A 10927-nucleotide genomic window follows, 5' to 3' on the forward strand; every position below is an offset into this window, starting at 1 on the left:
TTCTGCTGTTTTTGTGTCCAGTTTGACACACTTTTATTTGAGTAGAATGGCATCTTTACAACCTATTAAGAAAAAGAGTTTGATGGTGGTTAAGCGCCCGCATAGACAGTGTGTCCCTCCCTGCCAACGCTTCATTGTTGGTGGGGATACACACAGTCTATGCGTGGTCTGCTTGGGAGCGGAGCATGCACAGTCAGCCCTCGAAAAGGCTGGCTGTGAGCACTGTGAACGCCTGCCGGTGCGTCTGCTTCGCTCCCGGAAAGCCCTCTTCGAGGAGGGGGCTTTCACTAGCGTGCCCCGTGGGTCTGGCCCCGCTTCCGCCGAGGCGGAGCGGCGGCTGCACTCGTGGGGCTCGCAGCTCGATCTGCTGGAGGGTATGGAGACGGGTGATCCCCTATCTCCGCCCTCACTCAGCGGATCGAGCGATCTCCTCCTGGATGTGGAAGCCCGCGCTGCGGTTTCTTCCCCCCGGGAGGAGGTCCCCGAGTTCCTCTTGTCTTCCTCCGAGGAGGTTGACATTGAAAGTGTTTCAGAGGAACCACAACCGCCATCACGCTCGCCTCACTATGAGGAGCTCGTAGAGGTGCTGACTAATGCGGTAGCCAAATTACACATCACATGGCCCGCAGAACAACAGCAATCACATGAGCCGCAGCGAAGCCGATTAGATGATCGCTTCCTGCGGACAAAGTCAGCACCTCCAAAACGGAGCCTTCCCTTCTTCCCCGATCTCCACCAAGAGCTAGCGAGATCGTGGGAAAAGCCATACTCCTCCCGTCTTTTCTCCCCCGCTGAAAATTATGGAAATGTGGGGGGGGCAGAGGAGAGTGGCTATAGGACGATGCCACGGGTTGAACAGACGCTTGCGGGCTATCTGTCACCCGGCTCGGCATCATCCTTGAAGGCTCCGTCCTTACCCACCAGGCCCCTTAAAGTCACATCTGGCCTGGTGGGTAAGGCATACACGGCAGCAGGTCAAGCAGGGTCTTGCCTTCACACCATGGGCATCCTGCAAGCCTACCAGGCTGACCTGCTGAAGGAGTTCAGCAGCGGCGAGGAAGTTAGCGTCACAGAGATGCAAAAAACTGCAGATCTCGCTCTCCGCGCCACCAAGGAGGCCGCCCGTGCTGTTGGGCGGTCTATGGCAGCCCTGGTGGCCGCGGAGAGGCATCTCTGGCTGACCCTGTCCGACGTAAAAGAGAAGGACAGGGTCACGCTTCTGGACGCCCCCCTGCAACCATCTGGCCTCTTTGGTGCTTCGGTTGATACCGTTGTGGCCAGGCACCAGGAGGCCCGCAAGCAGGCGGCGGCGTTCAGAACTTTCCTTCCTCGCCGCGTGTTCTCCTCTGAGGCTGCTGCACCATCTAAGAAGCAGCCTCAGCCGTGTACGAGCTCCCATAGAGAGGCACAAAAACAGAGCGTTGCCGCCCGTGCTCCCCCGGCCCAGCCTAGGGGACCCGGAAAGCAACGCTCTAAGTCGGGGGCTTCCAAGACGAAGAGGCCTGACCTGAGGGTCGTCCTCCAGTCAAGGAAGTCCTCGGCTAAGCGGCCCTGACGGTTGTGGTTCAGGGCCGTTGAGGGCAGCCCCTCTCGAGGGGGTTTGCACCGTACCTCCAGGTGCGGGTTTCAGACCCCTTCGTGGCCCTCAGGAGATGAGTCAGCTAACCCTGCCAGTGTTACAGGGCGCGGCTATCTCCCGCGAGCATCCTCTAGCTGGTCCGCCCGGAAACGTAGCGGCCCTGGAGAGTTCGCAACCCCCGCGGGGGTTTTCCGAGGAGCTAATTCCGGCGCTTCCTGCCAGTTCGCTGTTTCAGGACTCCGAGTTAGTTCCTCAAGTAAATCCAGACACCAGTCTCGAGAGGCTGGTACCCTTAGTGAACTTTCTGGTTCTTTAGCACAGGAAGTATCTCAGGTTCGCTTTCAGGGGCAAGGCTTACCAAGACAGAGTGCTTCCTTTCGGCCTAGCTCTCTCACCTCGCACTTTCACGAAGTGTGTGGATGCTGCGCTGGCTCCACTGTGACTCCAGGGCATCCGCATACTCAACTAACAGTTAGCGGTTCAGCATCGAGGTGCTGTTCTCGCTCACATGAAAGAGTTAGGGTTGAGACTCAACGCCAAGAAGAGTGTGCTTTCTCCACTACAGAGGACCACTTACTTAGGCGTAGTGTGGGATTCGATCTCCATGCAGGCACGCATGTCTCCTGCACGAGTCGATTCCATACTGACCGCAGTGAATGCAGTAAAGCTAGGCCAGTCACTCACTGTCAAACAGTTTCAAGTACTGTTAGGTCTTATGGCAGCCGCTTCCAACGTGATACCTTTTGGACTGCTGCACATGAGACCACTGCAGTGGTGGCTCAGGACCAGGGGGTTCTCCCCGAGGGGAAACCCACTCCGCAAGATCAAGGTCACGCGGCGTTGCCTACGTGCCTTGGCCATGTGGAGGAAACCCTGGTTCCTCTCTCAGGGACCGGTTCTGGGAGTGCCTGGTCGCCGCATCACGCTAGCGACCGACGCTTCCCTTACCGGTTGGGGGGCGGTCATGCGTGGCCGCTCAGCCCAAGGCCTATGGAGCGCCCACCATCTCTCGTGGCACATTAACCGCTTAGAGATGCTGGCAGTATCCCTGACCCTAAAGAGGTTTCTCACAGACCTAAGAAACAAACACGTGCTGGTCCGTACAGACAGCACTGCGGTGGTTTACTACATAAACCACCAAGGAGGACTCCGCTCACGCCCCTTGTACAAGCTGGCGTACCGGATACTCCTTTGGTCTCAAGAGAAATTCCTCTCCCTGAGAGCAGTCCATATTCCTGGACATCTGAATGTGGGAGCAGACGTCCTGTCAAGGCAGGGGCCGAGGCCCGGGGAATGGATGCTTCACCCAGAGGTGGTGAAGCAGATCTGGAGAGTGTTTGGCCAGGCTCAGGTGGACCTGTTTGCGACTCAGGAGACATCGCACTGTCCCCTCTGGTACTCTCTAGTTCATCCAGCTCCACTGGGGCTGGATGCCATGGCACAGACGTGGCCGAGGCTGCGTCTGTACGCCTTTCCCCCGATCGCTCTGCTCCCGGGAGTTCTGGAACGGGTCCGTCGGTTTCAAGTGCGGCTGCTACTAGTAGCCCCGTACTGGCCGGCACGAGTATGGTTCTCGGACCTGGTATCTCTCCTAGACGGCTCTCCGTGGGAGATTCCCGTCAGGAGGGACCTCCTGTCTCAGGCTGGGGGCGCAATATGCCACCCCCACCCAGAGAGGTGGAGGTTATGGGTGTGGCCCCTGAGGGGGCACAACTCATAGGAGCGGGTCTCTCAACCGAGGTTGTTGAGACCCTTCTCCAATCCAGAGCTCCCTCTACGAGGAAACTGTATGGCCTTAAGTGGAACTTATTCGCGAGATGGTGCCGCGAGCGCCACCTGGACCCAGTCAACTGCCCGGTCGGTACAGTTCTGGAGTTCCTACAGTCTCGCCTATCCGCAGGGCTAGCTCACTCCACTCTAAAGGTATACGTGGCGGCCATAAGTGCCTACCACGCCCCTTTAGGTGGCCTCTCAGTAGGTAGAGAGCCCTTGGTCATACGGTTCCTCCGCGGTGCGCTCAGGCTGAGGCCTCGAGTGACACCCAGGGTCCCCACGTGGGACCTCGCTGTGGTGCTAGAAGCTCTCTGCAAGCCTCCATTCGAGCCCTTAGAGGAGTCTACGGATCGCGCCCTCACAGTTAAGACGGCGCTCCTGTTAGCACTCACCTCCCTCAAGAGAGTAGGCGATCTGCAGGCCCTTTCAGTGGCCCCATCTCATTTAGAGTTTGCCCCAGGGATGGCCAAGGCCTTTCTATATCCCAGGGTCGGGTACGTCCCGAAGGTCCCCTCCCTAGCACCGCAGCCAGTAACGCTGCAGGCGTTCTATCCTCCTCCATACGTGGAGCCAGGTCACAGGAAGTTAAACTGCATGTGCCCAGTCAGAGCTTTAGACGCATACGTCCACAGAGCTGCCACGTGGCGTAAAACAGAGCAACTGTTTGTCTGTTACGGCCCCCCTAAGAGGGGGAGCCCAGCTTCAAAACCCACTATTAGTAGATGGATCATCGATGCCATAACTACTGCTTACGAGTCCTCTGATCTCCCCTCACCGTTGGGACTCAAGGCTCACTCTACTCGGGGCATGAGTGCCTCGAGAGCTCTGACGGCAGGTGTCCCAATACAAGACATCTGCAATGCTGCGGGTTGGTCCACGCCCCTAACATTCGTTAGGTATTACGAGCTCGACCTCAGAGCCGCTCCAGGCTCGGCTGTACTCTCGGCCTAGTGCGCTAGGCCTAGAGGGGCAGCCACCTCCCTAGCCAGGAGGAGACTTCTCAAGGCGCATTCTTTCTGCGGAAAGAAGAGAAGTCGTTTCGCCACTCATAAGAGATCTGCAAAACTTTACCCCTTTTGTCCGTGAAAGCTAGACAAAAGCCCTTTCAGTCCCTCTTGTCCTGGCAGAACCCCCAGACAAAGGACTAAGACCCCTCGTGAGCCCGAGGGCCGAGGGGTGCCTCTCGCACTGGCTGGCGAACCAGGCAGAGGTCACGGTTCTCGTGTGCCCGAGGGCCGAGAACTGTACAGCCCTCTTGTCCGCGGAATGCTAGACAATGGCTTAATTCTCCTCGTGTTCTGACGCAGGATGCTATCAGACCGAGTGTACTCCGGTCCCTCTGGTTTCTGGCTTTCCCCAGACCAAGGACTAAGACTCCTCGTCTGCCTTCACAGAAGGCCGAGGAGTGCCTCATGCACTGGCTGGCTACCAGGCAGAGGCACCTACTGTCTTCCCCGTGAGCCCGAGGGCCGGGGATTGCAGTGCCCTCTTGTCCGCGTAATGCTAGACAATGGCTTATTCCCTCGCGTCCTGGCGGAGCTCCAGGCCGAGCCTTGGATCCCTCTTGTTCTGGCTGAACCCCCAGACAAAGGATCACCCTCTCCTCGTGTGCCCGAGGGCCGAGGAGCCTTGAGGTCGAGCTCACCGTCCTCGTGGGTCTGCGGACCGAGGACTTCCCACACCATCTGTCCGCCGAGTGCTAGACAGTGGTCATTCGGTCCCTCTTGTTCTGGCTAACTCCCAGACAAAGGACTAAGACTCTGCGTGTGCCTGAGGGCCGTGGAGTACCTCTCGTTCTGGCTGGCGACCAGACAGAGGAAGACTACCATTCCTCGTGTGCCCGAGGGCCGAGGACTACAGGGCCTTCTTGTCCGCGTAATGCTAGACAAGGGCTCTCTCTTTTTCCACCCTGGTTGAGCAGACACTCGCAGGGCTCGGTAATTATGGGGGCGTTGGTAGTCTCGTTCCCCATAGCGTTCCTGACGCGGCTCGAGTTCCCGGAAGGGAACGTCTCGGGTTACGTATGTAACCTTAGTTCCCTGAGGGAACGAGACGCCGCGTCTCGGACCATAATTCCCGCACCCTGCGGCGCTCGCTTCATTCCTAAAGAGCTGCCGCCGGCTTCAAACGCACGTGCTTTATACTTCCTGGTCGGTGACGTCACCGCGCCTGTGACGTCACCCCCGTCATTTCATTGGTTGTTATACACAGTTCAGAGTGCGGCCCGCCAATGGCGTTCCCCATAGCGTTCCTGACGCGGCGTCTCGTTCCCTCAGGGAACTAAGGTTACATACGTAACCCGAGACGTTTTACATTAGTAAAGCCATGTAAAACACAGCTGCTATAAAATTTATTTGAACCATTAATAAAGTACATTTGAGGGGAAAAAGGCCAAATTTCATGAATAAAACAAACATAAAATGTAAAAAAAAAAAATTTAATTAAATTTAATTAAAATAATTAAAATATTAATAATAAGAGCCTTTTTGTTTTTATGCTTTTTTATTTATTTTAATGCTTTTTCGTTTTTTGCTTTTTTGTTTAGTGCATTTTGTTTTGTTTTAGTGCCTTTTCGTTTTGTGCTTTTGTTTTAGTGCCTTTCTGTTTTGTGTTTTATTTTTGTTTTAGTGCCTTTTCGCTTTGTTTTGTGCTTTTTTGTTGTTTTGTTTTAGTGCCTTTTTGTCTTGTGTTGTTTTAGTGCCTTTTTGCTTTGTTTTGTGCTTTTTGTTGTTTTGTTTTAGTGCCTTTTTGTCTTGTGTTGTTTTAGTGCCTTCTCGTTTTGTGCTTTTGTTTTAGTTCCTTTTTTGTTGAATTTTTTAGCGCCTTTTTGTTTTGTGTTTTGTTTTAGTGCCTTTTCGTTTAGTGTTTTGTTTTAGTGCCTTTTTGTTTTGTTTTAGTGCCTTTCTGTTTTGTTTTAGTGCCTTTTTGTTTTGTTTTAGTGCCTTTTTGTTTTGTTTTAGTGCCTTTCTGTTTTGTGCTTTTTTGTTTGTTTTAGTGCCTTTTCGTTTTGTGTTTTTTTATTGTTTTGTTTTAGTTCCTTTTTATTTTGTGTTTTGTTTTAGTGCCTTTTCGTTTTGTTTTAGTACCTTTTTGTTTTGTTTTGTTTTAGTGCCTTTTTGTTTCAGTGCCTTTTCGTTTAGTGTTTTGTTTTAGTGCCTTTTTGTTGTTTTTTAGCGCCTTTTTGTTTAGTGCCTTTTTGTTTCAGTGCCTTTTCGTTTAGTGTTTTGTTTTAGTGCCTTTTTGTTTTGTTTTAGTGCCTTTATGTTTCAGTGCCTTTTCGTTTAGTGTTTTGTTTTAGTGCCTTTTTGTTTTGTTTTGTTTTAGTGCCTTTTTGTTTCAGTGCCTTTTCGTTTAGTGTTTTGTTTTAGTGCCTTTTTGTTGTTTTTTAGCGCCTTTTTGTTTAGTGCCTTTTTATTTCAGTGCCTTTTCGTTTAGTGTTTTTGTTTTAGTGCCTTTTTGTTTTGTGCTTTTTTTGTTTGTTTTTGTTTTAGTGCCTTTTTGTTTTGTGTTTTGCTTTTTTGTTTTAGTTTTAGTGCCTTTTTATTTTGTGCTTTTGGTGTAGTGCCATTAAGTTTGTTTTGTGCTTTTTTGTTTGCTTTAGTGCTGTTTTGTTTTGTGCTTTTTGTTTTAGTGCCTTTTTTGTTTTATGTTTTTTTATTTTAGTTTTAGTTCCTTTTTGCTTTTTTTATTAATTTTATTGTTAGTGCCCTTTTGTTTTGTGCTTTTTGTTTAATATGTACCCTACTTTGAAAACATGTAGTTTTACATTATTAAAGCCAATGTAAGACACAGCTGCTATAAAATTCATTTTAATCATTAATAAAGTGACTTTCTTTTTTTTGTTTGATGGGAAATAGGCCAAATCTCTTGAATAAAACAAAGATAAAATGTAAAAAGTAAATAAATAAATAAAATTATAATATAATATAATATAATATAATATAATATAATATAATATAATATAATATAATATAATATAATACAAAATAAATAAAAATGAAAAAACTGAAACATTGTTTTAAATATAAGCAGTTTACACCAGTCTCCACCAGTATCAGTCTTATGTTTGTCTTAAGGCTCATGACTCCGCCTTCTTGTATAAAAACTCTGTATTTTATAAATCGGCTGGTTTTATTCCCGTCAGGAGATGCCCCAGGTTCACTTATAAAAAAAAATATGTATGCAGTCTTGCTCCAGCAGCACAGGAATGTCCTGTAATTTGCTCACACACATACAGACGTGCCGCAGGCTCTGGTGTGTGTTTTGTGATGGTGGTGGGGGTTTTGCCGGCACCTGAGCTGTTGGGCAGAATAACAGGATGCTCTTGTGCAAGTTTGAGCTTCTGCATTATACAGAATGGCAGTCCACTGGGAAAGGTCTTCCTGTTTTAGGGCCATGAGCGGGTCACGGAGCAGAATGAGCCCACAGTGACACCTAGTGGAAGAGGAAGACTGTGTATATGGTATATGGTTTTGTGTATGTTTGGTGCTTTTCTGTCTTGGTGTCCCTTTTTTTTTTCTTTATTTAAATATAATGTATAACTCTTTATGTTTTGTCCTTTTTTGTGTTAGTTTTAGTGCTTTTTTTGGTTTTGTGCTTTTTTTGTATTAATGCTTTTTTGTAGTTTTAGTACCTTTTTTTTTTTTTTTGGTGCATTTTATTTTATGCTTTTTGTTAGCGTTTTAGTGCCTTTTGTTTTGTTTTGTGCTTTTGTTTGCTTTAGTGCCTTTGTTTTATTTATTTTTTTAGCTTTTTTGTTTTATGCTTTTGTAGTTGTAGTGCCTTTTTGTTTTGTGCTTTCTTTCTTTGTTGTATTGCCTTTGTTTTAGTTTTTTAGTTTTAGTGCCTTTTTGTTTTGTTTTTTAGTGCCATTTTGTTTGCTTTAGTGTTTTTTTTTTTGCCTTTTTTGTTTCTTTTTGGTTTTTAGTTTTAGTGCCTTTTTGTTTTGTGCTTTTTTGTTTGCTTTAGTGCCTTTTGTTTTTAATTTTTTTTTTAGCTTTTTTGTTTTATGCTTTTGTAGTTGTATTGCCTTTGTTTTAGTTTTTTTGCCTTTTTGTTTTAGTTTTAGTGCCTTTTTGTTTTGTTTTAGTGCCATTTTGTTTTATTCTTTTTGTTTTAGTGCCTTTCTGTTTTGTTTTATGCTTTTTTGGTTTAGTTTTAGTGCCTTTATGTTTTGTGCTTTTTTGTTGCTGTTTTATTTTTACTGCATTTTTCTTTCTGTTTTTGTTGTTTTTATGTTTTGTTTTGTGCCTTTTTGTTGTGTTTTTGGGCTTTTTGTTTTAGGTTTAGTGCCTTTTTTTGTTTTGTTTGTACTTTTCTTGTTTTTGTTTAAGTGCCTTTTTGTTTTGTTTTGTTTTGTTTTAGTGCTTTTTTGTGCTTTTTCATTTTGTTTTGTGCTTTTTTTAGGTTTAGTGCCTTTTTGTTTTTGTTTTTTTGTTTTTTTTAAGTTTTAGTGCCTTTTTGTTTCGTGCATTTTTGTTTGTTTTAGTGTTTATGTTTAGTTTTGTGCCTTTTTGTTTCTGTTTAAGTGCCTTTTTTGTACTTTTTGTTTCTATTTTAGAGCCTTTTCATTTTGTTTTGTGCTTTTTTTGTTTCTGTTTAAGTGCCTTTTTGTTTTGTTTTGTACTTTTTGTTTCTATTTTATAGCCTTTTCATTGTTTTGTGCTTTTTTTTCTGTTTTAGTGCCTTTTTGTTTTGTTTTGTACTTTTTGTTTCTATTTTAGAGCCTTTTCATTTTGTTTTGTGCTTTTTTGATTCTGTTTTAGTGCCTTTTTGTTTTGTTTTGTACTTTTTGTTTCTATTTTAGAGCCTTTTCATTTTGTTTTGTGCTTTTTGATTCTGTTTTAGTGCCTTTTTGTTTTGTTTTGTACTTTTTGTTTCTATTTTAGAGCCTTTTCATTTTGTTTTGTGCTTTTTGTTTCTGTTTTAGTGCCTTTTTGTTTTGTTTTGTACTTTTTGTTTCTATTTTAGAGCCTTTTCATTTTGTTTTGTGCTTTTTTGATTCTGTTTAAGTGCCTTTTTGTTTTGTTTTGTACTGTTTGTTTCTATTTTAGAGCCTTTTCATTTTGTTTTGTGCTTTTTTGTTTCTGTTTTAGTGCCTTTTTGTTTTGTTTTGTACTTTTTGTTTCTATTTTAGAGCTTTTTCATTTTGTTTTGTGCTTTTTTGTTTCTGTTTTAGTGCCTTTTTGTTTTGTTTTGTTTTGTTTTGTACTTTTTGTTTCTATTTTAGAGCCTTTTCATTTTGTTTTGTGCTTTTTTGTTTCTATTTTAGAGCCTTTTCATTTTGTTTTGTGCTTTTTTGTTTCTGTTTTAGTGCCTTTTTGTTTTGTTTTGTACTTTTTGTTTCTATTTTAGAGCCTTTTCATTTTGTTTTGTGCTTTTTTGATTCTGTTTAAGTGCCTTTTTGTTTTGTTTTGTACTGTTTGTTTCTATTTTAGAGCCTTTTCATTTTGTTTTGTGCTTTTTTGTTTCTGTTTTAGTGCCTTTTTGTTTTGTTTTGTACTTTTTGTTTCTATTTTAGAGCTTTTTCATTTTGTTTTGTGCTTTTTTGTTTCTGTTTTAGTGCCTTTTTGTTTTGTTTTGTTTTGTTTTGTACTTTTTGTTTCTATTTTAGAGCCTTTTCATTTAGTTTTGTGCTTTTTTGTTTCTATTTTAGAGCCTTTTCATTTTGTTTTGTGCTTTTTTGTTTCTGTTTTAGTGCCTTTTTGTTTTGTTTTGTACTTTTTGTTTCTATTTTAAAGCCTTTTCATTTTGTTTTGTACTTTTTTGTTTTACTTTTTTGATTTTTTTTGTTGTTGTCATTTTAGTACCTTTTTCTTTTGTGCTATTTGTTCCATTTCATCTTCCAAACAGAACTTTTGTATGGTTCTTGGTGTTTTGTAATTTTTTTGCTCATTTTATCGTTCACATTCAAAAATCGTAACCTTAATCTCTTAGAAAGGCAAATATGCCTAAAAATCCAGTGATACTCTGGATATGTTGAGCCTTGGTGCTCATATGGGAAATATAGGTTCAAATTCAGCCTGCACTGTATTTTAATCTGGTTCTCCTCATCGCTCGACATTGTCTCTTATCTTTCTTGTTAAATAAATGATTAAAAAAAAATTATACGCTTTATACATTACAAATAGTTTCAAAGCAACTTCACAGTTTTAAAAAGTAAAGTATCAGAATCAGTGATGCCAAATAGAAGCAGTATGAGAAATGGATTTTAATCCTTATATTGACTATATATTCATGTTTGCTGAACGCTTGAGCTAGACTGAACACATACTGCCACACTCTCTCTCCATCTATAGGCGACAACTCTCACTCTGACCCCACTTTCATATAGAGGTCTTTTCTTTGACATGCCTCACTGCACTGTCAGGGTCATGAATAACAGCCTCCGCAATCCACTATCCCTGGATTTCAACAGCTTATTCCAACCTGTAGACCTCCACAGCAGGCATATATGCCACTCTGCCGGCCTTGACAGACAAAGGCAGAGTCAGGCTGTCGGGATTGGATGGCGTATCCGTTTATGTAGGCGGCGTGTGGGTGGATACTTGAGATAGGCAATCACCGCAAAGATGT

Source organism: Garra rufa, chromosome 25 (assembly GCF_049309525.1).
Source record: "Garra rufa chromosome 25, GarRuf1.0, whole genome shotgun sequence".
NCBI classification, from domain to species: Eukaryota; Metazoa; Chordata; class Actinopteri; order Cypriniformes; family Cyprinidae; genus Garra; species Garra rufa.